The sequence below is a fragment of the Mesoplodon mirus genome (assembly GCF_964341445.2).
Source record: "Mesoplodon mirus genome assembly, chromosome: 12".
NCBI classification, from domain to species: Eukaryota; Metazoa; Chordata; class Mammalia; order Artiodactyla; family Ziphiidae; genus Mesoplodon; species Mesoplodon mirus.
Window position 1 is genome coordinate 901,896 of NC_138988.1, and position 22,701 is coordinate 924,596.

At 49.7% G+C, this 22,701-nt stretch overlaps 1 pseudogene across 1 annotated transcript; it reads right to left on the minus strand.

Moving 5' to 3' along the window:
• Nucleotides 1-21,817: 21,817 nt before the first annotated feature.
• On the minus strand, nt 21,818-22,388 carry LOC309813824 (ras-related C3 botulinum toxin substrate 1-like; annotated as a pseudogene). Its single transcript has one exon. The product of its transcript is annotated as a ras-related C3 botulinum toxin substrate 1-like (transcript).
• Between the last annotated feature and the right edge of the window lie 313 nt (nt 22,389-22,701).

Below are 22,701 nucleotides of genomic sequence, written 5' to 3' on the forward strand. Positions count from 1 at the left end.
GCTAGGCTATTGGTGACACTTTTCCAACAGCATTTGCTCACTTTGTGTCTCTTTGTCACATTTTGGAATTTCTCGTGGTATTTCAAGCTTTTGCACGACAATTACATTTGTTACGGTGACAGGTAATCAGTGAACTTTGATGAACTCGCTGAAGGCTTAAATGATGGTTAGCAAGTTCCGTAATTAAGTATTTTTAAGGTATGTACATTGTTTATTTAGATATAATGCTATTGCACACTTAACAGACTACAGTAGAGTGTCAACATAAGCTTTATAAGCACTGGGAAACCAAACATTCATGTGGCTCAGTTTACTGTGGTATTTGCTTTGCTGCGGAGTCTGGAGCTGAACCCACAGTGTCTCTGAGGCCAGGCTGGCCTGGAGCTGGCAGGCTGGACGGATCCTGAGTTGCCTGAACACGTGGAGGGGATGTGGGGGGAGGCAGGGGTGTGAACTGAACCCCATCTCAGCCTGGCACTGAAAACCAAGGGTGGTGTCTGGAGAAGCGGAAGTGGGCACCAAAATAATTAGCTGCAGGGGTCGCAGGAGCTGCCCTGGGAGAGAGGGGGTGGCGGGGCGGGGGAAAGACTCCTCTTGCGATCAGCTCTCTGACACTGTTTATTCCTAAGTCGTGTGTAAGAGCTGAGCCTCTCAGTTTGCACCATCACATTGGCCCAGGTTTAGGGGATGATGGAGATAAAGAGTCACTAGGGGGTGAGGGAGGAGAGAGTGTTGGAACCGGAAGGGGGGCCTAGAGGACCCAGACCTAGGTTAACTTTGACCAGGAGACGGGACACCCCTTCTGAGTGAAGCAGAAAAGGACCCGCCCCAAGCAGACAAAAGCCGCTCCCTCTCCTACACACACCTGACTCCCCGGAAGGTTCTACTTTGGTGCTGAAATGCTGTGCTCGGAGGAGGAGCTCACGGTCCTGGGAGTCCCCAGGTCAGCACTGCTTTCTGGCCGTGATGCCCCAGCTCACGCAGGCTCCAGGAAGGAGCAGCGGCCACCCTGGCCCGCCTCACGCTGTTGCCTTGCGGCCCGTGTGCTGGCCCTGCCCGTGGTGCTTTTCTGTGAGGACGGGGAGCCAGCGTCTGCAGGTGAGGAGGGCGGGGCTGGGCCTCCAGGTGTGACTCTGAAGGAGAGTGTGGGACCTGCCCTCCTCCCCGTGACTCCATGGTAGGTGAGAAGCTGGTTGGATTGATCCAGTTATCGGTTAATCCCAGAAATAAAGGCACGGGGGAGCTGTGTTGAGTGCTGGCGAGAAGGGCTGGGTGTGCAGCTGACCTGGTGATCAAGAGGAGGGAGAGATGACGGAGGGGCTTGGAGCTGCTCTGGAGGGGGCGCTGTTGCCGGAACGCAGCCTCTGTGCCCCAGTGCCGGATAGAGACACAGAGACAGAGTTTTGGGTGAAGGAGCAAAGAAATAGCTTCATTGCTTTGCCAGGCAAAGGGGGCCACAGCGGGCTAATGCCCTCAAGACTGTGTCCCTCCCGGAGGGGGTAGTGAGGGGTTGTATAGTGTTCAAGGAGCAGGGCGTGGTCAGCTCGTGGACAGTCCTCCTGATTGGCCGGTGGTGAGGTAACCGGGAGTCGGCCTCATCAACCTTCTGGTTCCAACTGGTCTGGGGTCTACGTGCTTGTGGGCAGCAGACAGTTAACTTCTCCCACCTGGTGGGGGCTTGAGTATCTGCAAAACAGCTCAAGGGACATGGCTCAGAATAGTGTCTGTAGCCCTTGAGGAGGAACTAAAGGTCCTTCACTTTGTTTAATGGCTAAAGTATTATTCTGTCTTGCTTGGCTGTCTTCCTTTCTTTCTGCATTTTCTCACTTCTCTGATTAAATTTCTTCTTTGACTAAAGTTTTTCTACAGACAGGAGGCAGGTGGAGAACATGGGTGGGGTCTATTCTGGGAAGGCCTCGTAGGGTCCTGCCGGGTTACAGAGAGAGTCAGCGCCGCCGGGAGAAGGGGTCAGGGAGCGGGGGCCTTGTGGGCAGAGAAAGCCCAGCTCTAGGGCCCCTGGGGGAGCAGACCCCTCCAGGCTCCCACAGGGCCAGAGGCAGAGCCGGAAGCCAGCGGGCTGGGGAGGCCGGGCAGCCAGCTGTCCCCACCTTCCAGGGACCAGTGGGCCGGAGTGAGGGAGCCGTGGTGGCGTTCGCGTTGGAAGGGGCAGGCGGGCTCGGGTCTGAGCGTCAGAGCAGCAGGCCCTGCTGCAGCCTCACGGACCGGGCGGACGTGCGCACGGCAGCCGGGAGGCTGTGCAGCATCCCCTGGAGGAAGCGGGGGACAGGGTGTGGTGGAGAACAGCTCGGGGTTGGGACGCGGCCTGGCGAGAAGGCAGCTGTGCGGGGGCCGCTGAGATAACCACGGACATCATTCCCATCCCCATAGCTTCCCCCGTTTCTGTGAACTTGATCTGTAGTTTTCCAAGAAGCGAGTGTTAAAAATCTAACTTTATGATTGAGGATTTGCCAATTTCTCCTGTATTCTTGTGGCTTTTTAACACATTTGAAATTATTTATATAGCACTTGCCATGTGCCAGACACTGTCCTAAATACTTTCCAAATATGAACTCATCTAATCAATTCTAACAATAGGAGATTAGCTCAGAAAATTATACAGTAGGCCTTGGAGAAAACTGTAATAAAACTTATTGATTAACAAGGAAAATTGTCCATGATATATTATGAAATAAAAAAGGCAAGTTACCATGCAGTTTATTCACGTTGATCACTTTTTTGGTGAGTAAAAGAAAAGTATCTATGCATAAGAGAACGGTCTGGAAGTGTGATACCAAACGGTGACGGATTATCTGTGGGAGATAGAATTACGGGTAATCATAGTTTTCTCGTTTCTGCGTGTATGCGTTTTCTGTTTGGATAATGAGGATCTATTAGTTTAGTAATTTTAAAATGAAATAAATCATTTGATAAAGGTCCTGTTATTCACAATATGAACTTGAGAAACTGTAGGTAAATGGATTGAAAATTCTCGTTAATTAAGTGTAAGGTGCCCCATATAAAGACCAAAGAACTGGATTCATAGCTGTGTGTCTTATGAACAAAGAATCACAGAATGCTCATGGAAAACTCTAATAGATTGCTCATCATCTTTCCCAAATTTTTTATTGCGATAAAACAACACAAATTTTATAATTTTAACATAAAATGTATCATCTTAATCGTTTTAAGTGTCCAGTTAACTGACATTAAGTACATTCATCACGTGCAGCCGTCACCACCATCATCTCCAGAACGTCTCCATCTTGCAAAACTGCCTCTCTGTCTCCATTAAACACTCACTCCCCACCCTCCTCCCCCAGCCCCTGGCACCCACAGGCCTACTTTCTGTCTCTGTGGACTTGACTCCTCTAGGGCCCTCATATAAGTGGGATCGTACAGTGCTTGTCCCTTTGTGACTGGCTTATTTCACTGAGCGCAGTGTCCTCAAGCTTCATTGTATTGTAGCAGGTGTCAGAATGTCCTTCCTTTTTAAGGCTGAATCATATTCCATTGCACTTGCGGACTGCACTTTGTTTATCCATCCACCTGTCGATGGACGTGGGGTGCGTCCATGTTTTTATCTGTTGTGAATAGTGCCGCTGTGAACATGCTGTACCAATATCTCTTTGAGACCCTGCTTTCAATTCTTTTGGGTAAATACCCAGAAATGGAGTTGCTGGATCATATGGTTCTATGTTTTGAGGAACCGCCATACTGTTTTCCACAGTGGCTGCACCGTTTTACGCTCCCACCACCAGTGCACAAGGGCTCCACTTCCTCTACATCCTCACCAACCCTTATTATTTTCTGTGTTTTGTTTTGTTTTATAGCAGCCGTCGCAGTGGGTGTGAAGTCATATTTCTTTGTGGTTTCCACTTGCATTTCCCTCGTGATTAGTGATGTTGAGCATCTTTTCACTTGCTTCTTGGCCATCTGTATGTCTTCTTTGGAAGAAGACATACAGTTCTTTGCCCATTTAAAAATATTTTTTATTGTTGTTGAGTTTCAGGAGTTCTCTGTATATTCTGGATATCAACCCCTTATTAGATATATGTTTTGCAGATATTTCCTCCCATTCCTTAGGTTGCCTGTTCACACTTTTGATGGTGTCCTTTGATTCACAGAAGTTTTAAATTTTCATTCCGTCCAGTTTATCTCTTTTTACTTCTGTCACCCATGCTTTGGTGTCATTCCAAGAAATCATTGCCACATCCAGTGTTAGGAAGTTTTTCTCTATGTTCTCTTCTAAGATTTTGTAGTTTTAGGTCTTACATTTAGGTCTTTGATCCATTTTGAGTTCATTCTTGCTTGTGGTATAAGGTAAGGGTCCAGCTTCATTCTTTGCCATGTGGATGTCAGTTTTCCCAGCACCATTTTTTGAAAAGACACCATCAGGGAGTAAAGAGACGAATCCAGGACGTGAGACAGTCTCAGGAACCACTGCTTGGTTTCTGCACCGCGTCAGCAGTGTAACGAGAAGCTCGCAGAGATTTTCCCAGACAAGAGACAGAACTACCACCTGTAACCACCCGTAGGAGCTGGTTCAGATCCAAACAACTGGTTGTGATAAGACGGTTCTGAGACAATACGGGAAGTTTCATTCTGGATTAGATTCTCCCAAGGACCGATTGCAGCTTTTATCTCGTGAGGTAACAACATTGTGACCACGTAGACACAAAGCAGGAGGCTCTTAATCCAGGCGGGAGATGGATGAGCAGGGACAGTGCATTTGGAGAGAAGCGGGTAGTTCTGAGATGTGCTTTGGAAGGAGAAACACCAAGGCCTTCTGATGGGTCAAGGGTAAAGGGTGAGCAGTGCAGGTGCCCACAAGCAATGGACAGCTCAACAGCTCTCAGGATCTCAAAGGTGCTTGGAACATGTGTGAAACCAGCATTGAGGTGGTCCCCTTGCACCTGTCCTGCTCCAGTGTTCCTGACGTCAGAGAAGGCCCCACCCTCCCTGACTCGTGCAAGCCAGAAGTTGGGGACACCTCAGGTCTCCCTGGGGACACCTGGTGGGCCGGGCTGGGTCAGAGCTGCCCTGGAGGAAGACGGCCCCTCAGGGCTCTGCAAACTGGACCCTGTTTTCAGGCCAAGCATGATGAACATTTCAAATATTTCAAATTTGAGGAAAAATCTTCTGCTTCTTCTCATATGATGCAATAATAAATAAAACTTTATTTTGTTTCTATGAATCACTGCATTCCCAGGAAGCAGACACCACAGCCCATCCTGTGGTTTAGGACCCTGGAAAACAGAGAAGGTGTAAAAGCCAATTTGGCTTCAGTAGCAGAAAGCAGATCAGTGGTCGCCTGGGGCTGGGGTGGGGAGGGGTCTCCTCAGGGGCACAAGGGTGCTTCTCGAGGTGATGGAAATATTTTGCATGTCGATTAGGTGCTTGTGTGACTATACCTGTGTGTCAGCACTCAAACTTCACACTCAACATAGATGGATTTCACTGTACATAAATTACATCTCAAAGCTAATTTTTTAAAAGCCAGTTTGGTAGGGATGAGGGAGGGCATCCCAGGGCGGCCGTAAGGAGGAGAAACAGGAACAGTTTAGCAACTGAGGGCCTGGCATGTACCGGCCAGGAGGTACAGAGAAACCTTCTTTGCAGGTTTTGGAGACTTCACTTTCCACTTGAGGGCCTTGGCCCCAGGTAAACCTGACATACTGCCGACAGCGAATCAGCCATGGGCCCTGGATTTGGGGCTCTGTGCTCCTCTCGGGAGAGACCCCCGAACGGGCCGTGGCAGGAGAGGGCAGCACACGTGCCGATGGGGAAGCAGGGGGCCCAAGGCCCTGGTCTGGCCTAGAGGTTAGAGAAGGTGTCTGGGCAGCGATGGACGCAGGTGGAGGCCTTGGGGGTGGGGAGCCCTTTGTGACAGCCAGCGTCTGGGGACTGAGGGCAGCTCCTCAGGCTGTGGGCTGCAGAGGGGGTGGCACGAGGGGCCGGTGCGAGTTGGCTGAGCCGTGAAAGTTTCACTCGATCCTGACGGCAACAGGGAGCGATTAAACCTGCTTAATCCAGGAGTGGCAGTCAGATCTGTGTTTTAGGAAGAGGTCTCTGAAGGGTGGACAACAGGTGTTACCAGGTCAAGTGGCCCCGGCAGCACCCCTTACGAGGAGGCGGGAATCTGGGAGGGATGTGTGTACAGTGGACGGGGTGGCGGGCGGGTTCAGAGCTCTTTGGGGGAGGAGAGGAGTGAGGACGGAGCCCTGCGGACGCTCAGGTGCGTCACCAAGTGCCCGCGGACCCCCTGTGGCTCGGGGCTTCCATCACGAAGCGCCTCAGATGTAGAGTCTGGGTATCCAGCCAGCCTCGCATGCAGCCGTTAGAGGTGGAATGTGTGTGCACCGCTAATTTGCTAAGTTTCGATATTTAAATGCCTCTAACTGTGCTGTCCCAGTTTTGACACGTGCTCCCCTTGGGGGCACACATGAAACTTCCAAGCGGAGATGGCTGGGCTCTCTCGGCCTAGGGGTGGGGAGTGGAGTGGAGAGCCTCGGAGCAAGCTCGGTGATGTCACGTTTCCAACCAGCTCTCGGGGGACGCGGGCGCTGCTGGCCCGTGGACCTCGTGTGAAGAGTGAGACTGAAGAGGGACCTGTGGGTCTGGAGCTCCACAGGGTTCCCGGCTGAGTTAGATGAAGGTGTCATGATATTCAGATGCTCTTGGGAGCAGGTGCGATGCACGGGTCACAAAACAGAATTCCCAGGGGTCCAGGTGAGTAAAGGAAGGTGTGAAGTGGGCAGAGGGTGGAGGAGCCGCAGACTTGGGAAGGTCTCTGCGAGGCCCGGACCCGAGGGCCTTTGATCAGACCTGGGGAGGACTCTACATATCAGTGAAAAGGACAGAAAACCTAAGACAGAAACACGAAAGAGGTTTGCAGACACTTCACAAGAGGATCCAAATGCCAGTAAGCCTGTGAAAAGGTAATTGTGGAAATGCAAAGTGACATTACAGTGAAATGCCACCACATGGCTAAAATTAGAGTCTGACAATGCCAAGAGCAGGCAAGGACCCAGGGCAACCGAGTGCTGACGCGTGGCTAGGAGTGCAGCCAGGTGTAGTCACCTGGCAGATTGCTTGGTGATGATAGTGAAGTAGAAGCCGTGACGTCCCACGATCTGGCAACTCCGCCCCCTGTTACACGCCTTCTGGTTCTTTGCTTTCAAGCCCCTGGGACCCTGGGACTGTGGTAAATAGGAAAGCAGGGAATCAAATCCTGTTAGTTTCCTGAGGGAAAATAATTTTTGCAAGAGTGGGAATTATTTTTCAGTCATCAGATTGTCAAACACTAAACCTGCGGATGATCCACCGTGTCAGGCGGGCGTGGCCATCCTATGTTAGCGCCATCGAGAATCCCGACGTAATTCCTGGAGGGCATCGGGCCCTGGGAGCGGGATCTGGCGAGGGGGCGGCACACGCCGGCACTTACACTTGTCCGACTCGGGCTTGCCCACGGGAGGGGAAGCAGACGACTTACGCAGGTGCCTCCGGGCCCTCGTGCCCTGTCCTCACAGCCTGTTTTAGGGTATTCGTGGGTTTTCACTCTCCCACGTACATCTGAGAACGAGCCACTAAGTCCAGGGAAAATCTGTACAGAATGTGGGATCGCACTGAACTCCTGATGGCATGTTTCCTGCCCCCCAGGCACCTGTCCAAGCCGTTGTCCCTTCATTGAATTTGGTCATCCGCTGCCTAAGCCGCGTCTCTGGTTAGGATCGTTTCTAGGTGTGTCAGAGGTTTGGTTGCTCTTGTGAAGGCAAGTTTTTAAATGTTTTCCCTTTTTTTTGTTTTTGGTCTGCATTGGGTTTTCGTGGCTGCACGAGGGATTTCTTTATTTGCGGAGAGCGGGGGCTACTCTTCGTTGCAGTGTGCAGGCTTCTCATTGCGGTGGCTTCTCTTGTTGTGGAGCACAGGCTGTAGGCACACGGGCTCAGGAGTTGTGGCACGTGGGCTCAGTTGTTGTGGTTCATGGGCTCTAGAGTGCAGGCTCGGTAGTTGTGGCACACGGGCTTAGTTGCTCCGCGGCACGTGGGATCTTCCCAGATCAGGGCTCAAACCCATGTCCCCTGCATTAGCAGGCGGATTCTTAACCACTGTGCCACCAGGGAAGCCCCTGTTTTCCATTTCTGATTCGTAATTACTGGCCTATAGAAGTGTTATTGATTTTTATATTATCTTATCACTATGTGATCATTATACTTATCACTATGTGCAGGCACCAGCCTAAGATCCTTACATGTATGAAATTAATTAAGAGTGTTAACAAGCCCATGGGGTACACGCTAATCGTATCTCTATTTTATAGCTGTGAAAAAGAGGCCACAGAAAGGTGTTTCTTTGTAGACTCTCTTAGATTTTTTAATAGATGACTTTGCCTATATATAATGACAATTATTTCTCTCTCTTCCCGAAATGTATGCTTATTCTTTTTTCCTGTTTATTTGCATTGGCCATAATCAGAATTCTCCTATTTTTCCTAGTAAGATGTTTGCTGCAGATTTTTGATAAAAGTTCTATTCAATTAGAGAAGATGGCATCTACACCTGGTTCACTAAGAATGTTTACTATAAATTAGTTTTGAATTTCATCGAATTTTTTTAGCATCTATTGAGACAAACATGTAGCTTTTCTCCTTTAGTCTGTTAATGGAGTGAATAATATTGATGACTTTCCTAATGTTAAATTATCCTTAAATTCCTGGACTAAACCCTACTTGGCGTTTTATTTTAATGCAGTGCTGGCTTTGACTTGCTAGTATTTTATTTGAGATTAGTTCCATCTGTTTATATATGAGGTTGGCTGTAACTTTCTTAGGGTGTCTTTAACTGGATTTTAAGTCAGGTTTGTGCTTATTTTAGAGAAGCTCAGCCATAGTAAGAAGTAAGACCTTTCGACGGTATCTGTGACAAGAAAGCATAGAGGTAGGTGGCCGCTGCTGTGCCTCTGCGTTACCTTGTCCATCCACCCTTGGGTGCAGCTGGCCACCACAACTCCAGGCACCAGGGCCCTGGCAAGGACAGGGGAGGAAGCAGCGGATGACTGTCCGCATTGATTGAGAAAATAAACGCCTCCCCTGGGGCTCCCAGAACATTTCTGCTTGTGTTTCGTTGGCCAGAACATCCTACGGAAACCTCCAACTGCAAGGAGGAAGGGCAAGTGAGTAGTTCATCTTTCCAGCCTTTCTCGGTAGTTAGCTGGGAATGCAGGGGGCTCGGGACAGCGTCCAGTTCGTCGGCCAGCAGACTCGGCGAGCTGCCCTGTTTCCATGTTCCAAAATAAGGTGCATGAGATGCTTCGGTAGAATCCAGCCACAAAACCAACCCATCCTAGTGATATTTCACACATAGGTCTTTGGTTAGACTTTCAGTTTATATTAAGCTTATTGAGCACTTCAGATTATCTGCTTTTTCTTGGGCTGATTTTTATTATTTACATTTTCCTAGAAAGTTGTCCATTTCATTAATCATCTAAAATGTAGGGAGAGTAACTGTATAAGACATGTTCTTATGTTTTTTGAAAATCTCCTCCTTACCTGAAGTTAAATTCCATTTCCTGCTGAAATGAATTTGCCTTCCCCTGCCCCATATTCTCTCTTGCTTACAAAGATTGGCCAATGGCCAATTTTGTGAGTCTTGAAAGCTTTGGTTTTATTGATAAATACTAATGAAATTTAAAAATACAAAAGTAATTTCCTCTTTTATTAATTTTTTTCTCCCCTTTTTGGCTATTTGCTATTGCTGTTCATTTTCTAGAGTTTGGGGTTCATGACTTAGTTCATCTATTTTCTTTTTTATTATGAAATATCTCAAAACACTGAAAAGTGAAGAGAACAAGATAATGAGTATCCATGTACTTACCACTATAATTTGGCAAATTTAACAAACTTTAATATTATGCTACAGTTTATTTGAGATTTTTAGAAGCTATTACACTTAATCTCTCTTTTTCCTCTTGAATCTGTTTCCTCCGTGTCTTCTTCACTGTTCTAACCACCATTCGGTTTCTCCTTTCTTCTCTTTTCTTTTTTTTTTTTTTTTTTTTTTTTGTGGTACACGGGCCTCTCACTGTTGTGGCCTCTCCCGTTGTGGAGCACAGGCTCCGGACACACAGGCTCAGCGGCCATGGCTCAGGGGACCAGCTGCTCCGCGGCATGTGGGATCTTCCCAGACCGGGGCACAAACCCGTGTCCCCTGCATCGGCAGGCGGACACTCAACCACTGCGCCACCAGGGAAGCCCCTCCTTTCTTTGCTTATTGTGGTAAAATACACATAACATAAAATTTACCACCTTAACCATTTTTTAAGTGTACAGTTCAGGGGTAGTAAGTGCATTCACGTCATTGTGTAACCATCACCACCGTCCATCCCCATAATTCTTTCTACCTTGTAAAACTGAAACCCTGTCCCCATCAACACTCACTTCCCATCTCCCCCCAGCCCCTGGCCCCACCGTCTACTTTCTGTCTCTACGGATTTGACTCCTGTAGGGACCTCATGTAAACGGAATCATACAGTATTTGTCTTTCTCTGTTGGACTTATTTCACTAAGCATACTACTCCCCAGGCCCATGGATGGACCACACTTTGTTTATCCATCATGCATCCATGGACATGGGTTGCTTCCATGTTTTATCTATTGTAAATAAAGCGTCTGTGGACTTCCCTGGTGGCGCAGTGGTTAAGAATCCACCTGCCAGTGCAGGGGACACGGGTTCGACCCCTGGTCTGGGAAGATCCTACATGCCATGGAGCAACAAAGCCCCGTGCACCACAACTACTGAGCCTGCACTCTAGAGCCCGTGTGCCACAACTACTGAGCCCGCATGCCACAACTACTGAAGCCCGTGTGCCTAGAGCCCATGCTCCACAACAAAGAGAAGCCACCGCAATGAGAAGCCCGCACATTGCAATGGAGAGTAGCCCCCGCTCGCTGCAACTAGAGAAAGCCCACGTGCAGCAACGAAGACCCAATGCAGCCAAAAATAATTAATTAATTAATTTTAAAAAAATGATGCTGCTATGAACGTGGGTTGTACACATATCTCAAGACCTTTCTTTCAGTTCTTTGGGTTTTATACCCAGAAGTGGCATTTCTGAGTCATAGGGTATTTCTGTTTCATTTTCGAGGAAACTCCATACTGTTTTCCACAGTGGCTGCGTCATCTCGCATTCCCACCAACAGTGCACTGGGGCACCGGTTTCTTCACGTGCTCGCCAACACCTGTTGTTTTCTGTTGTTATGATAGTATCCATCCGAATGGGTGTGAGGTGATATATCATTGTGGTTTTGATTTGCATTTCCCTAATGTTGAGCATCTTTTCATGTGCTTTTTAACCATCTGTGTATTTCTTTGGAGAAATGGCTATTCAAGTCCTTTGGCTATTTTTTTTTTTTTTTTTTTTGTGGTACACAGGCCCCTCACTGTTGTGGCCTCTCCCGTTGCGGAGCACAGGCTCCGGACACACCGGCTCAGCGGCCATGGCTCACGAGCCCAGCCGCTCCACGGCATGTGGGATCTTCCCAGACCGGGGCACGAACCCGTGTCCCCTGGATCAGCAGGCGGACACTCAACCACTCTGCCACCAGGGAAGCCCTCCACTGTATATTCTTGCCTCCTTTATCAAATATAGGGTGACCATATGTGCGTGGGTTTATCTCTGGGCTTTCTGTCCTGTTCCATTGATCTATATTTCTGTTTTTGTGCCAGTACCATACTGTCTTGATTACGGTAGCTTTGTAGTATAGTCCGAAGTCAGGGAGCCTGATTCCTCCAGCTCCATTTTTTGTTCTCAAGATTGCTTTGGCTATTCGGGGTCTTTTGTGTTTCCATACAAATTGTGAAATTTTTTGTTCTAGTTCTGTGAAATATGCCAGTGGTAGTTTGATAGGGATTGCATTGAATCTGTAGATTGCTTTGGGTAGTAGACTCATTTTCACAATATTGATTCTTCAAACCCAAGAACATGGTATATCTCTCCATCTATTTGTATCATCTTTAATTTCTTTCATCAGCGTCTTATAATTTTCTGCATACAGGTCTTTTGTCTCCTTAGGTAGGTTTATTCCTAGATATTTTATTCTTTTTGTTGCAGTGGTAAATGGGAGTGTTTTCTTAATTTCACTTTCAGATTTTTCATCATTAGTGTATAGGAATGCCAGAGATTTCTGTGCATTAATTTTGTATCCTGCTACTTTACCAAATACTAGGAAATTTTTGGTTTTAAATAAAATGACTAGGAATAAAAAATGTAGAAAAAATGCACTAGACATTCAAAGAAAGACATTAGACAAAGATCAACAAAGCAAATCCAAAGCAAGAAGGAAGGAAATAATAAAGATCAGAATTCACTGAAATAAAGATCAACAGAACTGACTATACCAAAAGCAGAGAGAGGGGAAGAGAGAGAGAGAAAATATAAAAATATATACTCATAGAATGAAAAGGGGAAATTAACTTTGGATACAACAGACTTTTTACAACAATAAAAAGGTATAATAAATAATTATTTGCTGATAGATTGGAAAGCCTAGTGATGTAGATAAGTTTCTAGGAATATAGAAAATGAAAAAAAATGGTGCAAAAAGAAATAGAAAATTTGAATAAGCCAATGATTAGATTATTAAATAAATTGAAATCTAATATTTCCCTTCCCAATGAGCCCCCAACCCAGACTGTTTTATGGGGAATTTCTACCAAACTCTTAAGTGGTTGTTAATTCCTATCTTATCCAAGTCATTTTAGAATGTCCATAAAGAGTAAAAAGTGCTCAGCTCATTTTAGGAGCCTGGTGTAATCTTGATTCCTAAATTGAATTTTAAAAAAGGAAAAGAAACTCATATTACTTACAAATATAAATGCAAATGCCTTAATAGAGTATAAATGTATTAAAAAATATATGTTATAACCAGGTAGGGTTTATCTCAGGAATGCAAGGATGTTTTCACATTAGAAAATATATTAATGTTTTCATGATTTATTAAAGGAGAAAATTCATGATTATTTCAATTGATGCTGAGAAATCATTGATAAAATTCCACATCTATTTATAATGAAAACATTAATTACAAGAACAACAATAGTAAGACTTCTTGATGAAGTAGGAATAGAAGGGAGCTTCCTTAGCTTAATAAAGGTAATACACCAAAACACTCTACTTAATGCAGGAACTTTAGACACATTCTCTTAAAGGGTCTATTAAAGGCAGAGATGCCTTCATATATTACTGGTGTTTAACATGGAACTGGAGGGCCGGGCCAACACCAGGAGGAAAGAAGCAGACCCCGGAGGGGTGAGGATTGTAAAGAGAAGAGATGAAAATGTTATTATGTCTTCTGTAAATATACACATGTCACTTCATTCATTATACATGTATGTCATTTATATAGATGACGTTTTAGACATATGTCATATAAAAGAAGCATCACAATATAAATCTTAAAATCTAATCATTGAGCAAGGTTGGTGGATACAAGATCAACTTATGAAAATCAATAGCATTTCTCCACACCAGTTAGAAAATGTAATAAATATAATGAATTAGATATTATTCATAACAACGACAAAAAGTATAATGTCTAGGGATTGCCTTAACAGAGAACACGTAAAACTCCATGGGGAAGAAACTCCAAAGGCTAACAAACACGGAAGGAGAAAGTCCTGTGTATTAGAAAAATGCAAAATAAACTGCAGGGGTTCACCTTTGCTCACCAGGTTGGTAAAAATTAAAAACTGGGTAATGCCTGTGTTGGTGGTCCCTCTTAGCTGGGATGGTGGACCCGTTGCTGACCAGGGGGGTTTCTGCAAGGTAAGGGCAAGCCCACCCTGAAGACCCCATGTCCCCGGACAAGCTCCCATGCTGGAAACAGCCCGCAGGCCCGTCTGGAATAACCGGCTAAGAAAATGGGCAGGTGAGCACCATGGAATAGCTGATTCACCAGGGAGATGCCTCATGGAAGGACCCTAAAACAGCAGGGGATGAAGAAAGTTAGAGCCAGACGAGCCCTGGATGGTTCAGTGTGGACCGCAGACAGGACATCACCGGAGCCTGTCAGAAATTCAGTCTCAGCCCTCACCCAGACATGCTGAGTCACAGTCTGTCTTTTAACAAGACCCCCAGGGTTAAGGGAAGATGCGGGGGTCCCGTGTCTGACCAGATGTCACCGCTTACTGGGGTCAGAGCGCTCTGGGGTCAGTGCAGGGCAGACAGATACCCTGGGTATACCTGGCTGGGCTGGGAGGACCCATGTGGGGACTCACGTAAGTCAAGGCCAAAACGGACCCCTATTTGCTGTGAGATTCCGGGAAACTGGTCAACTACCCAGAACCCGGCCCAGAGGCATGCCCCCCGCTGCAGCTTAAGGATTGCTGGTGGATTAAAAGCTGCTCTTCTTGCCTGGCCCCCAGACGCCTACATCTGTTCCTTGGGTTTATGGGGCTGTGGGTGCGGAGGAAACAAAAGGCAAAGCCCCCCCCCGCCCCCCCGTGCCGGGATGGGGTGGGGTGGGGAGGGGCCGAGGGGAGATGCCGTTTTTCTTCCTTCATCAGCGCCTTTCTCCTGCGTTGGTGTGAGTGGACACATTCCTAATTATCGCGGTCCCCTCCGTGATTTTCCCTCCGTGTGGGATGCGGGTGTCCTCACTTGGACACCTGGTGCCCACACGGATCCCCCACTTCAGACTCCCTGTCTCTGACCCCCCGGCCCAGGGCAGTCCTTCGCAGGTGTCTGGGGGCATCTTTTTTAGTGTGGGTCTCACTGTTATGTGGGATTTTTTGGAAACCATTGCGTTCAGATCCCCAAACAGACAGCATTGAGTTTGCAAGTGGAAAGGTGAGAAATGCATGATCATTTGGGAGAATTCCTTTTATGGTAAGGAAGCTTCCCAGGCCCTGTCCTGGTCTCTGCACCCTTTCCCTGGGCAGGTGAATTGTCCCCTCAAAGCTCACGAATGTAACCCTGACCTCACACCCTCTCACCGCCCGCACAACCCCGCCCCCTCCCCGGGTCAAAGGTGAAGCCCCCGGCCCTCCCTGCTCCCTGCCCAGACCAGTCCCTACCCCTGTTGGAAGGTTACCCCTGACCAGCCCCGGACTTCCCTACCCGCCTTCCTGGCCCTCTCCTTAGCTCAGGGGGTGTTCCTGAGACACAGCATCGCTCACCCTTCCCAGCCTCCCTCTGCTCCCAGGAATCCGTCTGGGCGGCTCCAGCCTCCCCCGCCCCCGCCCCCTGGAGCTGCCCAGCCCGGCTCAAGCTCAGTCCAAGCCAGCCTGACAGTAACGAGGGTGGTGGGAATGAGTGCCAGCGATCACCACACGGGCCGACTGGGCCACGCCTGATTTTGTTTTCATCTCAAGAAAATAAATCTTCCCTTCGGGATTTTAGTTACGAAAGTAAGGTACACAGGAGCGTAGGAAGTAAAAACGGACACTCCGTGTCCTCCTCCTCTGCCTGTCCCCAGAGGCAACCTCGCCAGCCTGGGCGTGAAGCCTTCCATCGGCTCTCTTATGGTGGGATTTGAAGGCCCCCCTGCCACCCTGGGCCCTCCCCTGGCCTGTCCCCCGCATGCTCGCCCAGCGGCCTCCCCCTCACAGCCAAGCTCAGGGCCCCGGTGGTCCCCACGGGCAGGCGTGGAGCTCGAGGGGCCCTGGGGGCTGGTTTGCAACCCACCCGCCTGTTCTGTTCCCCTAATAGATCTCCATGGACCCACTTCCACCACAGAGACACCTCCCAATTGGCCCTTTCAGTTAATAGCTCATCTTGGCTGTGGAAGCAGAACAGCAGGGCCAAGGGGAATAGACGTCTCAAATGTGAGAGCCATCTCCAAGTCACTCTCCCTGATGGCGAGTCCGCCAGCCGTGCAGGTGAATGCATCTGTCTTCACAGCCTCCTACCCCACCTGTTAAAGCCTTTAATATGCCAGTCGGACAGATGAAAAATATATCACGTCCTAACATTTTTTTAACTTTCTGTAATTACTCTTGAAGGATTCTCATGTGTTTATTGGCCTTTGAAAATCTTTCCCTGTGACTCAGCTGTCCGTAGCTTTTCTGTTTCTGGTGTTCTGTTTGTTTTTGGGTTTGGGGGTTTTGTGCAGAGAGATGTTGTAAAGTTTCTTTGTCATCACATCAATTTGCCTTTAGTGGTTTCTGCCTTTGGTGACTTGGCCAGGAAAGCCTTTTCTTTTTCAGATTGTTCGTTTATCGCTCGTTCTGCGAAATGATTCAGCCACTGGGTTGTGGATCTGTAGTGCATTCACTTTCCCAGAGACTCAGATGTGGAAGGGTAATTCTGTCTCTTGGTCCTGAGCTGGATTCTACCCTCAGCCCTGGACTGCGGGCGCTGCGAGCCTGGGGGGCGGGGTGTGTCGGGGTTTGCCCCGCCCTCCACCTGGAGCACCCTTCCTTCCCATCCGGGTCCTTCTGCCTTGGCCCTTGGCCCTCTGCTGCAGTTCCCCGCCCTCCAGCGGCCCCCCTCCCCGTGGCCAGGCCCAGAGGTGGTCCTAGGCCCACGTGCCCCCGCAAGTTCAGACCCCGGCACTTCTTCCAGCCGAGCGGGGTCTTCAGTCTGTCGACCCTCCAGCCGTCCCCTGCCCCGTCCATCCGGGCGGTTCCCTGAGCGGCTGGCATCGCCCTCTGGTCCCCGCTGTCCTTGGGTTCGAAAGCATCAAGCAGGGCCTCCTGGAGGGCCCGCCTCCACTGAGCCTGCTCCACCCCGCTGTACAGAGGGGACCTCCTGGGCTGGATCTGGCGACCCCCGACGCCCCCACAGAGCTGCACACGCGCTCCACCCACCGCCGCGCTTGCGGGGTAGAGGGTATTGGTCACGGGAGAGGATGCTGAGGCCGAGGGTCTGCAAGTTGATGTGCACACCCTGGGCTTCCAGAGCTTGTACCCGTCGGCGTCCAGTGAGCCTGTGTACTTACCGACCGTTACTGGGGGCATTGCAAGCCTAGTCGGTGAAAATGCTAGACCAGCCGTCTTTCCATTTGACTTAAAGGGTGAGCGAGGTGGGACCTGGCATACGCCTGGCGGTTATGGTTCTCTGTTATTCGGGGCATGCACGTTGAGGACCCTGATATGCGTTCAGTGGACTGTTCCTTTTCTTAACCGCTGCCGCCCTCCTAACCTTCACGGTACTCTGCTGGCCTAAAGTCCACTCTGATTGATGTAAACGTGACTGTGGTGGCTCAGATTCTAGGGGTGGGACCCGGACGCCTAAGCTCCTAAGGCTCCAGGGCCTCTGTTGTGCGGCATGAGGCCCCGGGGGTGGCCCCGGGCCCCCCAGGTGCACAGTCTTGATGAGTGGGCGTCCGTCCGAGGAAGGGTCCTTCCCTGTTCCCACCTCCCCTCCTTGATTGCACGTTCCGTTTCACAGAGACGGGATTTCTCCACGTGTGTGACTCCTCACAGGTCTGCAGGCTGGTGCCCATGTGGTTGGATTCTGGGGGTGCCCCTCCTCGGGCTGCAGACGCCCTCGGACTACCTCTTCCTGGTGCACGCAGTGGGGCGGGGGGAGCCGGGCTCTCCCTACCTCTTCTTTTTTTTTTTTTATAAGTTTATTTTTTTATTTTTGGCTGCGTTGGGTCTTTGTTGCTGCACGCGGGCTTTCTCTAGTTGAGGCAAACGGGGGCTACTCTTTGTTGCAGTGCGCGGGTTTCTCATTGTGGTGGCTTCTCTTGCTGTGGAGCACGGGCTCAGTAGTTGTGGCTTGCGGGCTCTAGAGCACGGGCTCAGTAGCTGTGGTGCATGGGCTTAGTTGCTCCGCGGCATGTAGGATCTTCCTGGACCAGGGCTCGAACCTGTGTCTCCCTCCCCGACTCATGGCTTGAATCCCGCAGGGACGAGACCAGGCGACATGCATGCCGAGGGGTCTAGGAAGTGACTGCTCTGGTGGGGATATGGCAGGGCTTGCACGTGTCCGGGGTGGCTTTGAAGAATGAAGAGGATTTCCAAGTACGTGCTGGGAAGCGTCCTGCAGGAGGGAACCCCAGGGAAGATGTAGGAAAGCGGACAACCTCCTGGCAGCCGGCGGGGGGTCTCGGGCCAGCAGAGGCCGCATTTGGTCCCACGAGGTGTGATGGCGCCTGAGCAGAGGGGTGGGGTTGGTCTGCCCCTGGCGAGGTCCTGGAGGCCCTGGGGGTGGGGACGCAAGGGGCCACGGCCCAGAGCTGCCCTAGAGACCCCTTCCTTCCTTTTAATGACGCCCCACCCAGCCCAACAGCAGACCACCCATGGGGCTCCCCAGAGGCCCCATGCAGGTCACCTGGCCCTAGGGACTCCCCCACTCCGTCCCACTGAGCTCTCCACGCTGGGGCCGTGGACAAGGGGTGCTGGCCTGATGGGGCAGGGCGAGGGTCTGGTTCTCGCTGGGGTCAGCCTCATGACGGTGGCTGGCCACCCGTTGACCCCTGACCTCAGTCCCACACTGACTCTTGACCCAGCCACACAGTCACTCCGGAACCCAGGGGTGTTCCAGCCCCTGACCCAGTTACATGCAGATGTTGACCCCGGCCACACGCTGGCCTCTGGCAGCTGTGCTCTGACCCTTGACCCCAGCTCACGTGGACCCTTTAACCGGCCAGTAGGCAGGCCCTGATGGCGAGCGCTGGCCCCGGAGAGGACCACACTCTGGTCTCTGCCTGAAACGTGGTGCCACCAGAGCCTCGAACTGACCCTAGTCGCGTGCTCACAGCCTGGAGCCGCGAGGGCACGGGGGGCGGTGGGGAGGGCAGCACCCACCGTGGAGGAAGGAGCGGGCGCGCGGCTCCCGAGGCAGGCGTCGGGCTGCGCAGAGGACGGAGCCCCCCCAGCGCCGAGCTGCTATAGGTGACCTTGGCCGGCAGCCTCGTCTCCGGAGCACAGCTCGCTCACACATGACAGCCGGAGTCTCGTGAATTCTAAAGCATCTCACAAGGAAACAAGTGCTGAGGGAGCTGCCGTGGGGTCGGTTGAGATGATGCGACTAAAGTGCTCAGCGCGGTGCCATGTCCCTCACAAGCAAGGCGTTCGATAGACGCTGTGACTAGTGTTGCTCTTAACAGCCTGCCTGCCGCCCATCGAGCGGGGGACCAGACGGGCTGTGGGCGCAGGAAGACACTGCCCACGGGGCAGCGGCACGTTGCAGCAGGAGGGTGGGTGGGCGCGCGTAGTTGGCGTTCACCTCCACAGTGCTGGGGCCAGGCCCTCCTGGGTGGAGACACAGTCACACTGCTGGTCCCCAACGCTGGCTCCCATCAGTCCTCACCCTGGCCCGCTGCGCAGATGGGGACGCCGGGAATGGCCGGGCTCAGGACTGGCCCAGCGCACGTGGCCAGCCCGGACCAGGTTTGTGCCCAGGTGTGCGGGACCTTGAATGCCATGGCCCCTGCCTCACAGTGCTGGCAATCAGGGAAGTGGGTGGGAGGGGGTCAGGGAACAAGCTCTCCCTTGCTGGCGGCCTGGCCTGGGTAGGAGTCAGTGAGGGGCTGCCCACTGGACCCCAGCCCCCTCTCTGGGCCCCTCCCTGGGCAGGGAGGCTGATGCCATTCCTGCCTTCCCACACTTGAGATCCCACCGGTCCCAGGGGGCACGCCTACCCCCATCCCTGCTCCTCCACATTAGCCACGCACCCGGCCAGCCTCAGTCTGGGCTCCTGAAAAGAGATCACTTCACTCAGCATTCTGTGGGCACTGGTACCGAGCCACACGCTAAACCCTGCACCTGCTGCTGCTTGTTGCACCCGTGTCTTCTGTCGGTCTTCCCAGAAGTGGTAGAGCTTCCACCCGTGACACGTGAGATGTTGTTAGACAGGCACACATCAGGGGTTAAGGAACAGACTAGAGCTGTCAGGTCCCAGAGAGCATGTCAGGGCCAGAGTGCCCAAGGAGGGGACAGTGGGAGGCGGGCCGAGGAGCCAGCGAGGCCAGCGAGGCCGTCTCTTTACAATCACCTGGAGAACAGCGGTGGGAGCCCGTCAGAGGCTTCTAAGTAGGGTCGGGAATTGATGTTCTATACGTTTTGGAAAGAATACTTCTCCCAAAAGATGGACGGGATTGGGGGAGGGCACGGCCAGGATAAGGAGGGGAAGTTGGAGGGCTGTGGCTGCGATCGGGAAGGAGGAGATGGCACCTGGATTCGGGAGCACTTGGTGGACGAGCAGAGGAAGGGAGACAAGAGGACGGAGCTAAGGTTTTTTTTTTTTAAGATTTTTTTGATGTGGACCATTTTTAAAGTCTTTATTGAATTTGTTACAACATTGCTTTTGTTCTATGTTTTGGTTTTTTGGCTGCGAGGCATGTGGGATCTTAGCTCCCCAACCAGGGAGCAAACCTGCACCCCCTGCATTGGAAGGCAAAGTCTTTTTTTTCTTTAATTTTTTTAGTGGGGTACAGTTGTTTTACAATGTTGCGTGAGTTTCTACTGTATAGTGAAGTGAGGTAGTTCCCTGTGCTATACAGCGGGTTCTCATTAGTTACCTGTTTCATACATATTAGTGTATATATGTCAGTCCCAATCTCCCAATTAACCACTGGACTTATCTAAGATTTTTTCTGGAGGTACAATGTGTTGGGTGTTGGTGACTAGAGGGGCAGGGGGAGTACACTTGAGTGTACACCAAGGCTCCTGGGTGTACAGGGGAGGCCCTCATGGACAGAGGATGCTGCATGGGAAGCAGCTTCATCTTTTTTTTTTTTTGAATTTTTTTTATTAGTTTCTGCTTTATAATAAAGTGAGTCAGTTATACATATACATCTGTTCCCATATCCCTTCCCTCTTGTGTCTCCCTCCCTCCCACCCTCCCTATCCCACCCCTCCAGGCGGTCACCAAGCACCAAGCTGATCTCCCTGTGCTATGTGGCTGCTTCCCACTAGCTATCTATTTTACGTTTGGTAGTGTATATATGTCCATGCCTCTCTCTCACTTTGTCACAGCTTACCCTTCCCCCTCCCCATATCCTCAAGTCCATTCTCAAGTAGGTTTGTATCTTTATTCCTGTTTTACCCCTAGGTTCTTCATGACATTTTTTTTTCTTAAATTCCATATATATGTGTTAGCTGAGCAGAGAGCTGTGTGACGTCCCCAGGGCATCCTCATGGGTGGGTTGGATGCTAGGCTTGGGGCCAGGGGAGAGCTGGGATAAAAGGAGCTTGAGGAGCTGCTACCCTTAGCACATGAATGAGGCGCCCAGGGAGAACGCAGGGATGGTGAAGAGAATTCTGTTTATGCATTTGCCTTAAAATCAGACAAAAGAACTAAAGAGCTCAGAGAGTGAAATAATTCAAGAAAAAGAAATTGAAGACATGGATTGACAAGGGAAAAATTAAAGCAGATATTTATTTTTTGCAGATGATATGATTTTCCATGTAGAAAATCAAGAAGAATCTGGAAACAAATTACTAGCAATAATAGAGTTGAGCCATGTAGCTGAGTGTAAGCGCCATGCGCACATTGCATATACAGATGTCAACTGTATTTCTGAACATCATCAAGAAACTTTAAAATGTTTCTACCATTTATATAGCAACAAAAACAAACAAATATAACGAGATAAGTCTAACCAAAGTTGTAAAGACCTGTATGCAGAAATTTGTAAAATTTTCCTGCAGGATATAAAAGAAAACCTAATAATTTTTTTTTTTTAGGGCTAAACTTTAATAGAATGTGAAAGTTTGAACTCTTACAGTTTAAACAAACAAATCCTAGAAATTACTGATTGGTTCAAAATGGTTTTATGGAAAAACTAATCTGTAACAAAAACTTGGCACTGAGTGCGAAGGCTCCACCGTTTGAGCAAAGCGTACAAAGGGTCCTGGGGCCCGGCCATTCACAACAGCAGGCATTTACTCTTCTTCTTCTTGACCGGGGTGGGGGGGGGGGCGGCGAGCAGAGAACCGCCCGGATAGCTTCATCAAACACTGTCTTGAGGCCTCGCTGTGTGAGCACCGAGCACTCAAGGCATTTGACAGCACCGATCTTCTTGGCCATGGCCAAGCCCTGCGGGTAGGTGACGGGTGTCAGCTTCTTCTCCTTCAGTTTCTCAATCATGTCTTTATCATCCCTCAGATCGAGTTTCATCCCCACCAGGTTGATAGAGTGTGGGGACAGTGGTGGCACACTTCAGGGTACCACTTTGCGTGAACATTTTCAAATGATGCAGGACTCACAAGAGAAAAGCAAATTAAGACTACATCTGTTAGTGGATAGGATAGGGGACGTAATTGGTCATAATCTTTTTGTCCAGCTGTATCGCACAAGCCCAGATTCACTGGTTTTCCATCCACCATAACATTGGCAGAATAGTTGTCAAAGACAGCGGGGATATACTCTTCAGGAAAGGCATTGGTCATATAACTGATCAGGAGGCCATGTTTATAAATTGGAAAATTTAATATCATAATATAATCTCCCCCAATTTATCTAATGATTTAATACAACTCCAATGAAAACTCAACAAGATCCTTTAAGAACTTGTCCATTTGCTTCTAAAATTGGAATTCATTAGAATTGTCTTCAAAAGAAGGAAGGTAGGCTTGCTCTGCCAGATACCAAGACATTATAAAACTTTAGTAAGGGATGCTGTGTGGTATTAGTTCAGGGGTAAAAAAAAAAAATGACCAGTGGAACAAATAGAATGTTCCTAAAGATATCTGTGCACATATGGACCTTCTATTAATGACTCAGGTCACATGGCAAACCAGCAGGGAAAGA